Genomic DNA, 16,098 nt, shown 5'->3' with positions numbered 1-16,098 from the left:
GGTTGCAAAGAGTCGGACACGACTGAGTGACTTAACTAACTTTAGAATTATAAGGTAAGAAGTAGAGAATTCAAACTGACGTCAGGTTAGCACATAAAAAAGAGAGAGAATAGGGCTGAAATAGATAAAATTATAAGTGAAAAAAGAAGTATTACAACTGATACCACAGAAATACAAAAGATCATAAGAGACTACTCTGAACAAATATACATCAACAAATTGGACAACCTAGAGGCAATGGATAAATTCCTAGAAATACACAAACTGTCAAAACTGAATCATAAAAAAATTGGAAGTTTGAACAGACTAATCACAAATACGGAGATTGAATCAGTAATGGAAAACCTCCCAACAGTAAATGGTCAGATGGTTTCACTGGTGAATTCTATCAAACATTTGAAGAATAATGCCAGTCCTCAAACTTCAAAAAAATTGAAGATGAGGAAACACTTCCAAACTCGTTAGTTGAGGCCAGCATTGCTACTGCTACTAAGTCGATTCAGTTGTGTCCGACTCTGCGATCCCACAGACGGCAGCCCACCAGGCTCCCCCGTCCCTGGGATTCTCCAGGCAAGAACACTGGAGTGGGTTGCCATTTCCTTCTGCAACGCAGGAAAGTGAAAAGTGAAAGTGAAGTCGCTCAGTCATGTCCGACTCTTAGCGACTCCATGGACTACAGCCCACCAGGCTCCTCCGTCCATGGGATTTTCCAGGCAAGGGTACTGGAGTGGGGTGCCATTGCCTTCATTACTCTCATGCCAAAGCCAGATAAGGATATGACAAGAAAAGAAAACTATGGGCCAATACGCCTGATGAATATAGATGCAAAAATTCACAATAAAATACTGGTAGACTGAATTTAATAGCACACTAAGAGTAGCATACACCATGACGAATGCACAGTGTTCTAACACTTGCATGATTAAAAGCCGTGTAACGTGCAAGAGGGGAGCTGCCCCGGTGGCTCAGTGGTAAACAGTCTGTCTGCTGGTGCAGGAGACATGGGTTCGATCCCTGGTCCAGGAAGATCCCACATGCCGCAGAGCAACTAAGCCCAAGAGCCACAACTACGGAAGCCTGTGCACCTAGAGCCTGTGCTCTGCAACAAGAGAAGCCATGGCGATGAGAAACCCATGTGCTACAACTAGCGGGTAGCTACCCCTCAGCACAACTAGAGAAAAAAGCCCACACAGCAATGAAGGCCCAGCAGAGCCAAAAATAAATAAATAAAAATTATTAAAAAAAAAAGGTGCGGCGGGGACTTCCCTGGTGGCCAATGGTTACGAATCCATGTCCCACTGCAGGGGACAAGGGTTCAACCCCTGGTTGGGGAACTAATATCCTGCATGATGTGCAGGATGCAGCCAGGAAAAAAAAGTGCAAGATTAAAAAAAAAAAGTGAACATTAAGCAAATTTTAAAAAGTTCCTTTTAAAGTACAAGATAGACCAATGTATTTTGATGTACAGAAAGAATATGAAAATTTTATTAATATGATTTCATATTCCACATTACAACTAGCCTTTAAGAAGCTATCATTAGTTGAATTTTATATAAAACAGAATATCCACAATTATCTGAAAAGGCTATGAAACAATCCTCCATTTTCCAGTTGCATATCTGCAAATGCCAAACTTTCCTTTTCACAGGCATGCTTTGTTTTATTGTGCTTCACTTTATTTAATTCACAGATGTTATACTTTTTTGTTAATTGAAGGTTTGTGGGAACTCTCAGCTATCAGATAGTGATTAACATATTTTTTAGCAATAAAATATTTTTAGACTAAGATATGTACATTTTTTTAGACATCATGTTAACTTCACACTTAATAAACTACAGTATAATGTAAACACATAACTTTTTATGTGCTCTGGGAAACCGAAAAAATGTGTGTGACTGGCTTTACTGTGAAGTTCACTGTACTGCCATCTGGAACTGAATCCACAGTATCTCCGACCTCTTAAATCACAACGTCCTGTTTCCCTCTGCCTCTGGCCCCTGGCAAACCACCATTCTACTTTCTGCTTCTATGAATTCCCTGCTTTAGACACCTCAGTAAACAGAATTATACGATATTTGTCTTTTTCATGACTGACACTTCACTTAGCATAACATCCTCAAGGTTTATTCATGCTGCGGCTTGTGTTGGGATTTCCTTCTATTTAAAAGCCAAATAACATTCTATTGTATGTATACGACACACTTGGTTTATCCAGTCATCCATCCATGAACATTTGGGCCGTTTCCACTTCTACAATAGTGCTACAAGGAACATGGGTGTGCAAATAGTTCTTCAATATCCGGCTTCCAGTTGTTGTGGATTTACACTTAGAGGCGGCATTGCTGGATCATATGGTAGTTCTATTTTTAATTTTTCAGAGACATTTATACTGTTTCCCATAGCGGCTGCACCATTTTACATTCTAGCCCAGAGCGCACAAGGGCTCCAATCCTCTATATTTGCAAGAAAACTTATTTTCTGAGGTTCCGTTTTTTGTTTAGGGGGTGGGTAGCAGCCATTCAGTGGGTGTGCAAACATTTTTTTTTTGGCCACATCTCTCTGGCTTGCAGGATCTTACTTCCCCAGCAGAGACTGAAGCCAGGCCGTGGCAGTGAAAGGGCCCTGTCTTAACCACTGGACTTCCAAACAAGGCCATTCATATTTCTCTCTCTTTTTTTTTTTAAACAAATGAACAAACATAACCCCCAAATAAAATACATCATTTGGAATGATCTAATTTATCATTATTTTAGAATGAAGTAAAGTATGAAACCATGCTGAGTTGCTTCAGTCATGTCTGACTCTGTGACCCTATGGCCCGTAGTTTGCCAGGCTTCTCTGTCCATGGGATTCTCCTGGCAAGAATACTGGAGTGGGTTGCCATGCCCTCCTTCAGGGGATCTTCTTGATCCAGGGATTGAACCTGCATCTGTTGAGTCTTCTGCATTGACATACGGGTTCTTAGTTTTTAATTCTGATTTTATTTTTTTTAAATTTCTTTTTAATGATTCTTTTTTTTTTTAAACTAAAAAATATTTATTTATTTTTGTTCCGCTGGGCCTTTGTTGCTGCATGGGTGTTCTCTAGATGCAGTGCATGGGCTTCTCACAGTGGTGGCTTGTCTTGTTTCGGAGCATGGGCTCTAGGGTACATGGGCTTGAGTTGTTGCAACTCACGGGCTCAGTAGCCCTGTGGCACGTGGAATCTTTCCCAACCAGGAATCGAACCTGTGCCCCTCTCCATGCAGGCAGATTCTTAACCACTGGACCACTAGGGAAGGCCTTAATTTTATTTTCTAATAAGATAAATATTCTTAGATACAATCCGCATAAAGAAAAGCTCTTATGATGTCCTCAGTAACTTTTAAAATTATGGTAAAATAGGTTAATATAAAACTGAGCATTGTAGCCATTTAAAAATGTACAATTCAAATTAAGAAGCAAAAAAAAAAATCAAATTAAGAACAATTCAGTAGTGTTAAAAATTAATTAAAAATGAATCATCGTCAGTTCAGTCACTCAGTCGTGTCCAACTCTTTGCGACCCCATGGACTACAGCACTCCAGGCCTCCCTGTCCATCGCCAACTCCCGGAGTTTACTCAAACTCATGTCCATTGAGTCAGTAATGCCATCCAGACATCTCATCTTCTGTCATCCCCTTCTCCTGCCTTCAATCTTTCCCAGGATCAGGGTCTTTTAAAATGAGTCAGTTCTTCGCATCAGGTGACCAAAGTATTGGAGTTTCAGCTTCAGCATCAGTCTTTCCAGTGAACACCCAAAACTGATCTCCTTTAGGATGGACTGGTTGGATCTCCTTGCAGTCCAAGGGACTCTCCAGAGTCTTCTCCAACACCACAGTTCAAAAGCATCAATTCTTCAGCACTCAGCTTTCTTTATAGTCCAACTCTCACATCCATACATGCTGCTGCCGCTGCTAAGTTGCTTCAGTCGTGTTTGACTCTGTGTGACCCCATAGACAGCAGCCCACCAGGCTCCTCCGTCCCTGGAATTCTCCAAGCAAGAACACTGGAGTGGGTTGCCATTTCCTTCTCCAATGCATGAAAGTCAAAAGTGAAAGTGAAGTCACATAGTTGTGTCCGAATCTTCGTGACCCCGTGGACTGCAGCCTACCAGGCTCCTCCATCCATGGGATTTTCCAGGCAAGAATACTGGAGTGGGGTGCCACTGCCTTCTCCATCCATACATGACTACTGGAAAAACCATAGATTTGACTAGACGGACCTTTCCTGGCAAAGTAATCTCTGCTTTTAAATATGCTGTCTAGGTTGGTCATAATTTTTTTCTTCCAAGGAGCAAGTGTCTTTTAATTTCATGGCTGCAGTGATGTTGGAGCCCCCCAAAATAAAGTCTGTCACTGTTTCCACTGTTTCCCCTTCTATTTGCTATGAAATGATGGGACTGGATGCCATGATCTTAGTTTTCTGAATGTTGAGTTTTAAGCCAAATTTTTCACTCTCCTTTTTCACTTTCATCAAGAGGCTCTTTAGTTCTTTGATTTCTGCCATAAGGTTGGTGTCATCTGCATATCTGAGGTTATTGATATTTGTCCTGGCAATCTTGATTCCAGCTGTGCTTCCTCCAGCCCAGCGTTTCTCATGATGTACTCTGCATGGAAGTTAAATAAGCAGGGTGACAATATACAGCCTTGACGTACTCTTTTCCCTATTTGGAACCAGTCTGTTGTTCCATGTCCAGTTCTAACTGTTGCTTCCTGACTTTCATACAGATTTCTCAAGAGGCAGGTCAGGTGGTCTGGTATTCCCATCTCGAAGAATTTTTTACAGTTTGTTGTGATCCACACAGTCAAAGGCTTTGGCGTAGTCAATAAAGCAGAAATAGATGTTTTTCTGGAACTCTCTTGCTTTTGCAACGATCCAATGGGTGTTGGTAATTTGACCTCTGGTTCCTCTGCCTTTTTTTAAATCCGGCTTGAACATCTGGAAGTTCATGGTTCATGTACTGTTGAAGCCTGGCTTGGAGAATTTTGAGCATTACTTTACTAGTATGTGAGATGAGTGCAATTGTGTGGTGGTTTGAGCATTCTTTGGCATTGCCTTTCTTTGGGATTGGAATGAAAACTGCCCTTTGCCAGTCCTGTGGCCACTGCTGACTTTTCCAAATTTGCTGGCCTATTGAATGCAGCACTTTTACAGCATAATCTTTTAGGTTTTGAAATAGCTCAACTGGAATTCCGTCACCTCCACTAGCTTTGTTCGTAGTATTGCTTCCTGCTGCTGCTACTAAGTCATTTCAGTCGTGTCTGACTCTTCGAGACCCCATGGACTGCAGCCTACCGGGCTCCTCCGCCCATGGGATTTTCCAGGCAAGAGTGCTGGAATGGGGTGCCATTGCCTTCTCCAGTATTGCTTCCTAAGGCCCACTTAACTTCGCATTCCAGGATGTCTTGCCAAAATGAATCATAGGCCAAAGTATAAAAGATAAGGCAATAAAGCATCTAGAAGAGAACAAAGTGGCTATTTTTATGACTTTGAAGTAGAGAGAGATTTAGTACTAAAACTTTCTAACTTAATGCTTAACTGCTTAAGTATTTGTTGTTGTTTAGTTGCTAAGTCGTGTCTGTGTCTGACACTTTGCAATCCCATGGACTGTATGTAGCCTGCCAGTCTCCTCTGTCCATGGGAATTCCCAAGTAAGAATACTGGAGTGGGTTGCCATTTCTTTCTCCAGGGCATCTTTCCCACTCAGGGACCGAATCTTCCCCACGCAGGGAATCCGAGGCTCCTGCATTGCAGGTGGAATCTTTTCTGCTGAGCCAGCAGGGAAGCCCCACTAAAGTATGCCTACTCTGTGACTAGAAAATTCACTTCTAGGAGAGAGGAAAATGTGCATATATTTATCAAAAGATATGTACAAGAATGTCCAAAGCAACTGTATTCACAATAGCCGAAAAGTCAAAACAGTCTAAGTGTCTATTAATAGAACGGGTAAACAAGTTGCAAATCCACACAATGAGATACCTCATGCAACAGAAAGAATGAACTATTGGGTGCACACAACAACGTGAATTAATCTCAGAGACATTGTGTTGAACAAACTAAGCCAGACGCAAAGGATAACAATATGTATGACGTCATTTATGCCCAAATCAAGAAGCAGCAGAACTGGGACTTCCCTGGTAGTCCAGTGGTTAAGAATCCATACTTCCACTGCAGGGGAAAAAAAAGAAGCAGAAGCAAAAATAGTCATTCTCACAATGGTGGTTACTTTGTGGTGCTGGGGATGGAGAAAAACATTCTGGGATGCTAGGAGTATTCTATATTTTGGTCTGGGTGGAGCTATTATGAATATATGAAAGAAAGTGAGAGTGTTAGTTGCTCAGTCAGACTCTTTGTGACCCCATGGACTGTAGCCCTTCAGGCTCCTCTGTCCATTGGATTTCCCAGGCAAGAATACTGGGGTGGGTTGTCATTTTCTTCTCCAGGGGATCTTCCTGACCCAGGGATGGAACCCGCATCTCTTAAGTCTTCTGCATCGGCAGTTGGGTTCTTTACCACTAGTGTGACCTGGGAAGCTGCCATGAATGTATACATATGCAAAAATTCATTGAACTATACACTTAAGGTATACGCTTAGTGTACCTCATGGCCATGTATAATATGTTTCAATTTTGAAAGTAGTTTTTAAATTTTTTATAGTTACAGTATTTAATTTATTTATTATTTTTTGTTGTACTGGGTCTTTGTTGCTGTGCATGGGCTTTCTCTAGTGGCAGTGACCAGGAGCTCCTCTTCACTGCCGTCTTCTCTTGCTGCAGAGCACAGGCTCTAAGTGCATGGGGTTTAATAGCTGTGCCACACAGGTTTATGCTCCACCGCACGTAGAATCTTCTCAGACCAGGGGTTGAACCCATGATCTCTGTGTTGGCAAGTGGATTCTTATCCATTGTGCCACCAGGAAAGTCCGAAAAAGTATTTTAAAAAAAGAAAAATACCATTTATAATAAGCTTCCGAAACAAATATCTAGAAACAACTGCAATGAGTGAGCCATCCATGTAATCACATCTGAAACCTCCTTTGCGCCCTGCTCCAGATGCTTGCCCCCACTCCCCAAAGGTAACCTCTATCCTGACCTCCAACACCATTGATGAGTTGGGTCAGTTTTACATGTTATATAAATTGAATCAGATGGTCTATGATATTTTGTATCCAGCCCTTTTACAGTCACAGGATTCATCTATCACATGCTGTATAAAAATAGATCAGGGGCCTGATGTGGCCCAAAGGCTAGGGTTTGCCAACCCTGAGTTGGAGTATCAGAAAAGTTCAAGTGGTGGTGAATGGACTTCAGCTCCTCTGTCCTCCTGTTCTCTGGGTGATGGTGGTGCCACGGGGCAGTGGTCCAAGAATGGCTCTGGCTCTGGCTTTTCCTAGGCCTCACATCTCTCTCAGCACCATCCAGAGCAAGAGGGAGGAGATGTCTCCTGTGCCATCCCTCATGCCTGTCCTCCCACTGAACCAGGGCCTTGCTGTGCCCTGGTGGGGTTTGTGTGTGTGTAAGGAGGGGTGTTCTATGTGTGGGGCCCAGGGCAGGAGCCTTACTTACTTATGCCAAACCAGTGTTCTTGAAGGCAACAACACTGTTTATTGTGGCTGTAGCCCAGACTACAAGGAGAAAGTAGCCAGAGATACGGAAAGAGATAAAAGCAGGGGTGGTTTCTGGAGCACCCTTTCCTTTGCCAAGGCATTTCAGCCTGCTCCTGGGAATAAGCCAGAGCCTCTGAAGGGCGTAAACTGGAGGAGAGCCTGCCACACCCCAACTCAGTTGCTTTTGGGTCCTTCTTCTCACCCTGCCCTTTCCTATGGTTCAAGGACACCAATAGGACTAACTTCCACTGTATTCATTTCTTGTGTTCTTCCTCTCTAATCCCCTCCTCTCTATCACCTTGGGCAGGGTGGAGCTCCAGGAAAGGGATGGGGTGTGGTGCCTGGAGGCAAAAGTGTGCATCTTGATTGTTTAACTTGGAGACCCTGAGGGCAGAGGGCTGGAGGGTGGGGAGAGGAAAGGAAGGCTTTGGAAAGTCCCCTGAGCCTGGCAGGTCACAAACCAGTACTGAGCCTATCTAGAGGTGAGAGGCTGATTCTGAAAGCAAGGGAGAAGCAACTGGCAGCTCCTCACCAGGCTGTCTGCAGCAGCAGAACTGCAGGCCTTTCTGTACAGGGACAGGTGTTGACCTGTGCTTCCTGACGGAGCCACCGTCGGCTGAGCCGTGCTCAGGCGGCCTCAGAGACTCTGCTGCTGCAGTCTCCCCTTACAAATCCCACAGGCCTGTTCCGTTATTGGCCACATTTCTGTGAGGCACTCCAAACGCTCATAAGTTTATTTTTATATATGTATTTATTTTTAATATATTTATTTGGCTGTGCTGGGCGGGCAGAAAGCAACCCCTCAGGGCACAGGTGAGCCACAGCTGGTACAGGGTGGGGGCACTGGGGTAGTAGCCTGCAGGGTACAGAGTCCACGTGTGAAGGCTTGTCCCGTGGCTGGGGCAGAGCATCTCAGGATGTCCTTCCGCCTACCTCTGAACAATGGTGCAGCTGCTGAAACCAGCAAGAAAAGTGCTTTCCTCTTCCAATGTCCCTCCAGCGTGCTTGCTATCAAGAAGAGATGCTTAAAAGAATCCCAGCCATCACTACTGAGTAGGTCTTACAAAGTGGATTTGGAGCCAAGGAGCGCCACATTGGTAACTGGCACATGGATTCTTCATGGTGATTATTTTTTCTCTTGCTGAAAGTCTGTCTGTCTTTGTCTTCAGGGCTTCCTCTGGGTGGGTCTAGTTTCATTCCTTGTTTTAGGCACTCACCTGGCTCTTTCAGTCTAGAAACTCATGTCTTTTAGTTCTGAGAAATCTTGAATTATTTAAACTGTTGTTTTTTTTTTTTTTCTCTCTCTATTTTCTCTTCTTCTCTCTTACTATTCAAATAATGAACTTCTTGGGCGGTTTCATTTTCTCATCTTTAATACTCTGCTCCTTGGGGGTTTGTTGGCTCTAATTTCTGAAACATTTCTTTGTCTTTCAACTATTCTACCGAGTTTTTAATTTCTTCTCTCGTGTTTTTAATTTTCAAAGACCTCTTTCTTCATCCTTGAATGTCCCTCCTCTTTTTAAATAATATTTCATTTTTGTTTCCCGAATGCAACATCTTTAGTGTCTCTCTGAGAATATTAGTGAAACTTTTCTTTTTAAAAGTCTCTTTCTTGCATAGACTGTTTCTACAATGGCTTTTCTTTTGTTTTTCTCTTCTGTTGTTTGCTTGTATCTTGTGTGTTGAAGGCTTTTCATCCAGTTGTCTGGTAATCCTTGACTGGTCAGGTCCCAACAGTAAACACAGGTATGCACAAATTAGGATAATTACAGGAGGGTTTATTTCCGCAATGCCTGTTTACGGAGGCAGAATGGAGCAGCTGGGTCTGGTGGAGAGACACGGGGAGCCTGAGGTGACCTCACCCCCCTCTGCCCCTCCTGTTTTCTTCCTGGCTTCCACCTTGACCCAGTGAACCAGAAGCTGGAGGGTATGGGAGGCTGCTCGTCATCCACACCTGGGAGCTTCCCCAAGCAGAGGGCAGGGCAGCGGAGGGGTGTGGAGGAACTGATGGGAAATATTTGACACAGGAACCAAAATGCTGACTGGAAGGAAGCTCTGTGTGGCGGGTAGCTGAGTGGGCTTTTTACTGGGAAAATTCCCAAATATTTGAATCTCTGGCTTTTCTTTTCAGGCTCATCAGATTTCCCGGAGAAGAATCTAGCAATCCGCTTCCAGGGGGAGTACTGGCCTGGCCCTTAGTGATCTGGTTGGTGAAAGGAGAGCGGCAGACCTCGGTGTGCAGCATTCAGCACACACACCGTCAGTCCTAGAAACCACGCCTGTGCTCTCAAACGTGCCTGGTGTCCTCCAGTTCAGAGGCCCTGCTTTAACCTATTTAGAGAATAAACCTGCAGGTTTTTGTGGAGTGAAAGAAGAGCAGTCACCCCATAATAGAAGGTAGAAGGGGGAGATTGAGAGAGCTGCCTCTTGAACAGCTTTCAAGCGACCCCTCCCTTGGTCTTCGCAGGTGGCTCAGTGGTAAAGAATCTGCCTGCCAATGCAGGAGGTGTTAGAGACATGGGTTCGATCCCTGAGTTGAGAAGATGCCCTGGAGGAGGAAAAGGCAACCCTCTTCAGTATTCTTGCTGGGAAAATCCCATGGGCAGAGGAGTTTGGCAGGCTATAGTCTATGGGGTCTCAAAGAGTTGGACATGACTAAGCACGCACCCCTTCCCTATTTCTCTCTCTCTCTCTCACACACACACACAAACAGACACACACACACTTGTTTCAGAGGTCTTTGGAACTGACAACTGATGAGCTTTTTGAGGATTTTGTGGGATAAATTGACTTTCTCAAGTTGGCCATGTCATCTACGCACAGGTGACTTTCTGGTTCCTGGTTCCTCAGGCCTTCTTTGGCTGAAACACAGTGTGCGTATATATATATAGGAAAGAGGGAGAAAAGGCATCCTGTGCCAGACTGTGAAGTGTTCTGAGGAGACTGTATTCCGCTCCAGAGGCTGTGAGTTTGGGGAAGGGAGCTACCAACTTGGATCTAGCTGTGTGGGCCCTTTGCCAAGTCTACCAGGGTACCGATTTTGAATTGGCTCCTGTGGTGACTCAGTAGGGTGTGTGGCAGCAAGCAATGAACTATAAAGTGCAATTTGTATGTAGTATTTTTCAGACACAGTCACAATTTTCCTGTCTTTATGCTTTATGCTTGTACTGTTGCTTCTGCTTGAAATATTCTCTATCTTCTCCCCCACTTCTCCATTTCTCATCTCTAAGGTCCATCTCAATGTCAACTCCACTATGAAACTGATGCCCTCATACTGAATAGGAACTCCCAAACCCTTAATGATGTTCACTTTTTTCTCAAGTCCATTTCTGCCTGTATTAGCCAGAGAAATGGAGCCAGTAGGGTCTGTGACTTACATTGGTATCTACATATGGATAGATGCCTATATCTGCTGTATGTGTGTATTATCTCTCTTTATATCCCATAAGAATCTCTTTTAATAAAGTGATTTATTACATGCAGTTGGCTCATGTGATTTGAAGACTGATAGGTCCTAAGATCTGCACAGTGAGCTGAACAAGCTGGAGCTCCAAGAGAGCTGATGTGTGTGTGTGCGCGCGTGCGTGTGTGTGTGTCTGAGACTCAGTTGTGTCTGACTCTGTGCAACCCCATGGACTGCAGCCCACCAGGCTCCTCCGTCCATGGAATTCTCCAAGCAAGAATATTGGAATGGGTTGCCATTCCCTTCTCCAGGGGATCTTTCTGACCCAGGGATCGAATCCGGGTTTCCTGCACTGCAGGTAGATTCTTTACCACCTGAGCCACCAGGGAAGACCGATGGTGTGGTAGTTTTGTCCAAGTCTCACTTCCCCCTTTGCTCTTCCAGCATTTGCAACACCTTTGTAAGTAATTCCTTATATTTCATTCCCTCAATTTAAAAACACCTGAAGTGGTTCTTGCTTTGTTGACCATACTTTGACTTATGAAAAGTAGACATCTATTTTATGGATAGTATGATATTCCTCCTGGAAGTATAGTCATTTTAAATTGGTCTTTTTCCCTTCCACATATTTTATTGTTGTGGTACAATATACATAACATCAATTCAGTTCAGTTGCTCAGTCATGTCTGACTCTTTGCTACCCCATGGACTACAACACACCAGGCCTCCCTGTCCATCACCAACTCCCAGAGCTTGCTCAAACTCATGTCCATCGAGTCGGTGATGCCAAACAATCATCAGATCCTCTGTCATCCCCTTCATCTCCTGCCTTCAATCTTTCCCAGCATCAGGGTCTTTTCCCTAGAGTCAGTTCTTTACATCAGGTGGCTGAAGTATTGGAGCTTCAGCATCAGTCCTTCCAATGAATATCCAGGACTGATCTCTTTTAGGATGGACCGGTTTGATCTCCTTGGGGTCCAAGGGACTCACAGGAGTCTTCTCCAACACCACAGTTCAAAAGCATCAATTCTTTGGGAGGGAGGGAACACAGCCCCGCCCATCAACAGAAAATTGGATTAAAGATTTACTGAGCATGACCCCACCTATCAGCACAAGGTCCAGTTCCCCCCCAGTCAATCTCTCCCAACAGGAAGCTTCCATAAGCCTCTTATCCTTATCCATCAGAGAACAGATAGAGTGAAAACTACAATCACAGAAAACGAGTCAAACAGATCACATGGACCATAGCCTTGTCAAACTCATGCCGTGTAGGGCCACCCAAGACGGATGGGTCATTGTGGAGAGTTCTGATAAAACACGCTCCCTCGGGAGAAGGGGATAGCAAACCACTTCAGTATTCTTGCCTTGAGAACCCCATGAACAGCAGGGAAAGGCAAAAAGATACAAAACATAAAATTGACCATTTTAACTATCTTATAAGTTCACAATTCAGTGGCATTAAGCATATTGACTACCACTATCTATTTCTCGAACTTTTTCATCCTCCCAAACGGAAACTCTTCATCCATTAAACAGCAACTCTTCACTCTGCCCTCCCCCTAGACCCTGGTAACCTCTATTCTACTTTCTGTCTCTATGAATTTGCCTATTTTAGGTACTTCATGGAAGTGGAATTGTAATGTTTATCCTTTTGTGTCTGGCTTTTTTCACATAGCATAATGTGGCCCAGTTCATCTATGTTGTAACATTTCGTTTATCCATTTATCAGTTACGAACATTTGGGTTGCTTCCACCTTTTGACTATTGGAAACACTCATATATGAACATGAGTGTATACATATCTGTTCTAGTTCCTGATTTCCGTTCTTCTTGATACATAATAAGAGTGAAATTGCTAGATCACATGGTAACTCTTTGTTTAGTTTTTCAGGACCTGTCAAACTTTTCCACAAAGGCTGCATCATTTTCTGTTTCCACTAGCAATGCTCAACGTTAGTTTCTCCACATCCTCACCAGTACTTGTTATTTTCTATTTTTTTGGTAGTAACCGTTTTAATGGGTGTGAGGTCGTATCTCACTGTGCTTTTGCTTTCCATTTCCCTTATGATCGATGGTGTTGAATGTCTTTCCTTGTGCTTGTTGGAGAAATGTATATATAAGCCCTTTGCCCATTTTTGAATTGGATTATTTCTTTTTGTTGTTGAGTTGTAAGAGTTTCTTTATTCTGAATATTAACCCCTTATAAAATATATGATATGCAAATATTTTCTCCCATTCTGTGGGCTCTCTTTTCATTCTTTTGATAGTGCCCTTTGATACACAAAGGTTTTTAATTTTGATGAAGTCCAATTTTCCTATTTTTCCCTTTTGTTTGCTTATTTTTTTAATGTCATATCCAAAACTAATATCATGAAGATATTTCCGTATTTTTTCCGGCCACACTGTGAGGCATGTGGGGTCTTAGTACCCTGACCAGGGATTGAACCCATGACTTCCGCACTGAGAGTTCAGACTCTTAACCACTGGACCTCCAGGGAAGTCCTTTCTGTATGTTTTCTTAATTTTGAGTTAATTTTTTGTATATAGTGTTAGGTAAGAGTCCTTCTTTCTTCTTCTTCTTTTGTTTTTGTCCACACCTAGAGGCTTGCAGGATCTTAGTTCCCACACCAGGGACGGAACCCAGGCCATAGCAGTGAAAGTGCCGAGTCCTAGCCACTGGACCACCAGGGAATTCCTCCTGACTTCTTCTTCTTTATTTATTTATTTTTGGCTGGGTCTTCGTTGCTTTCTCTAGTTGTGGCGTTGGGTTCATTTCAGAGCATGGGCTCTAGGGTGCACGGGCTTTGGTAGTTGCAGCACGTGGGCTTAGCTTCCCCACAGCATGCGGTATCTTCCCTGACTAGGGATTGAATCTGTGATCCCTGCACTGGGAGTGTGGAGTCTTAACTATTGAACCACCAGGGAAGTCCTTTTTGTACATTTTCTTCATATTGAATTAATTTTGTATATGATGTTAGGTAAGAGCCATTTTTTTTTTTCTCACTGTGAGGCTTAAGGGATCTTCCCTGACTAGGGATTGAATCTGGGCCATGGCAGTGAATGTGCTGAGTCCTAACCACTGGACCACTGTGGAATTCCCTTGATTTCTTTCTTTTACATGTGGATATCCAGTATTCCCAGCACCACGTGTTGAAAAGACAGTCCTTTCCCTGTTGAATGGTCTTGGCACCCTTGTCAGAAAATCAGTTGGCCATATCAATTACATATTCTTCAATAACAACTGGAGAAAATAAGTTGACCATGGAGGTAAAGCTTTATTTGGGGGCTCTCTAGTCTACCTCATTGATCTGTATGTCTCACCTTCTGCCAGTACCATGCTGTTTTGATTGCTGTAGCTTTGTAGTAAGTTTTGAAATAAAAAAGTGTAAGTTTTTCAATGTTATTTTGTTTTTTTCAAGACTATTTTGAGTATTCAGCTCATTTGAGATTTCATATATATTTTAGGATGGGCTTTCCTATTGCTTCAAAAAGTGACATTGGAATTTTGATAAAAATTGCATCAAAACTGTAGATCACTTTGTCTAATATTGTCATCTGAACAGTATTAAATCTTCAAATCCATGAACACAGGCTGTGTTTCCACTTATTTAGGTCTCAATTTCTTTCAGCGATGCTTTGTAGTTTTCAGTATACAAGCCTTTTGCCTTGTCAGTAAAATATTTTACTTTTGTTCTTGCTATCGCAAATATAGTTGTTTTTCTAAAAATTTCCTTTTCTGACTGTTCATTGCTGGTATATAGAAATGCAGCTGATTTGTGTGTGTGAAGTTTGAATTTTGCAACTTTGCTGAATATATTTATTAGCTCTAATAAGTGTGTGTGTGTGTGACAGAGAGAAATCTTTAGAATTTTCTTAACAAATACGGACATATAGTCTGTGAGCAAAGGTAAATTTACTTACTCCTTTCCAATTTGGATGTCTTTAATTTCATTTCCATGTCTAATTGCTCTGACTTGCACTTATTATAGTACTAAGCTGAATAGAAGTGGAAAAAGTGAGCACCTTCATTTTGTTCTTGATTTTAGGGAAAACCTTTCATTCTTTCAACATTGAATATGATATTAGCTGTGGGTTCTTTATATATGGCCTTCATTCCCTCTTCCACTTTGATTAAAATAAAGACTCCTCGAATAAGGCCATGAACATTCGTTTATTCATGTAATAAATATTTATTGAGTGTCTACTCTGTACCAGGAACTTGTTTTATGCACTGAGGGTACAGTGATAACTAATTAGACACGGTGCCTATGAGAAGGCAATAAGTGTTCCAAGCAAAAAAGAGAGATGTGACAGATGTGGGCTAGTGTGATGAATGTAGAGAGGCAGATGGATTTGGCATCCGGACTGCAGTGGTGTCAGGAACTGGATGACAGAGAAGAGAAGGAGGAGTTGCGATGTGTGGGAAAAGTCCCCAAGGTAGGGAACATAGGAGGGAGATAGTGAGAGGAAGAGGATGGTTCCGTTTTGAACACATTGAATTTGAGCTGCACATGAGACCTCAAAGGTGAGATGTCTGGTAAGCAGTTGTACGTGCTGACAGGGAGAGAATGTTTGGGAGAGAAATGTGGCCGAGGGAGCAATTTCAACATTGAAATATCCTTTTGAGGAGGAAGAACTTACGAAAGAGACTGAGAAGGAGTGACCAGGAAGGTGGGAGGAAAGTGTGACAGCGTGGAAGCCAAAAGAGTGAATTTAGAAGGAAGGAATGGTAAGTTTGTCCAAGGCAGCTCGAAGGTCGAACATAGCAACCCTACAATATGGTTTTGCATTTCTTAATCTGGATGGCAGTACATGGATATCAATTGTATGATTCTTTTCAGCTTTATATGTAATCAATATGTGTGTGCTCAGTCACGTTCAACTCTGCAACCCTATGAACTGTAGCCCGCCAGGCTCCCCTGTCTATGGAATTCTCCAGGCAAGAATACTGGAGTGGGTTGCCATTTCCTCCTCCAGGGGATCTTCCCAACTCAGGGATCAAACCTAATTCTCTTGCGTCTCCTGCATTGGCAGGCGGATTCTTTACCACTGTGCCCCCTAAGAAACT

The sequence above is a fragment of the Bison bison genome, unplaced genomic scaffold (genome assembly GCF_000754665.1).
Source record: "Bison bison bison isolate TAMUID 2011002044 unplaced genomic scaffold, Bison_UMD1.0 scf7180017864093, whole genome shotgun sequence".
Taxonomy (NCBI): domain Eukaryota; kingdom Metazoa; phylum Chordata; class Mammalia; order Artiodactyla; family Bovidae; genus Bison; species Bison bison.
The sequence above is the reverse complement of the archived record's forward strand: the minus strand, read 5'-3'. Positions refer to the sequence as shown.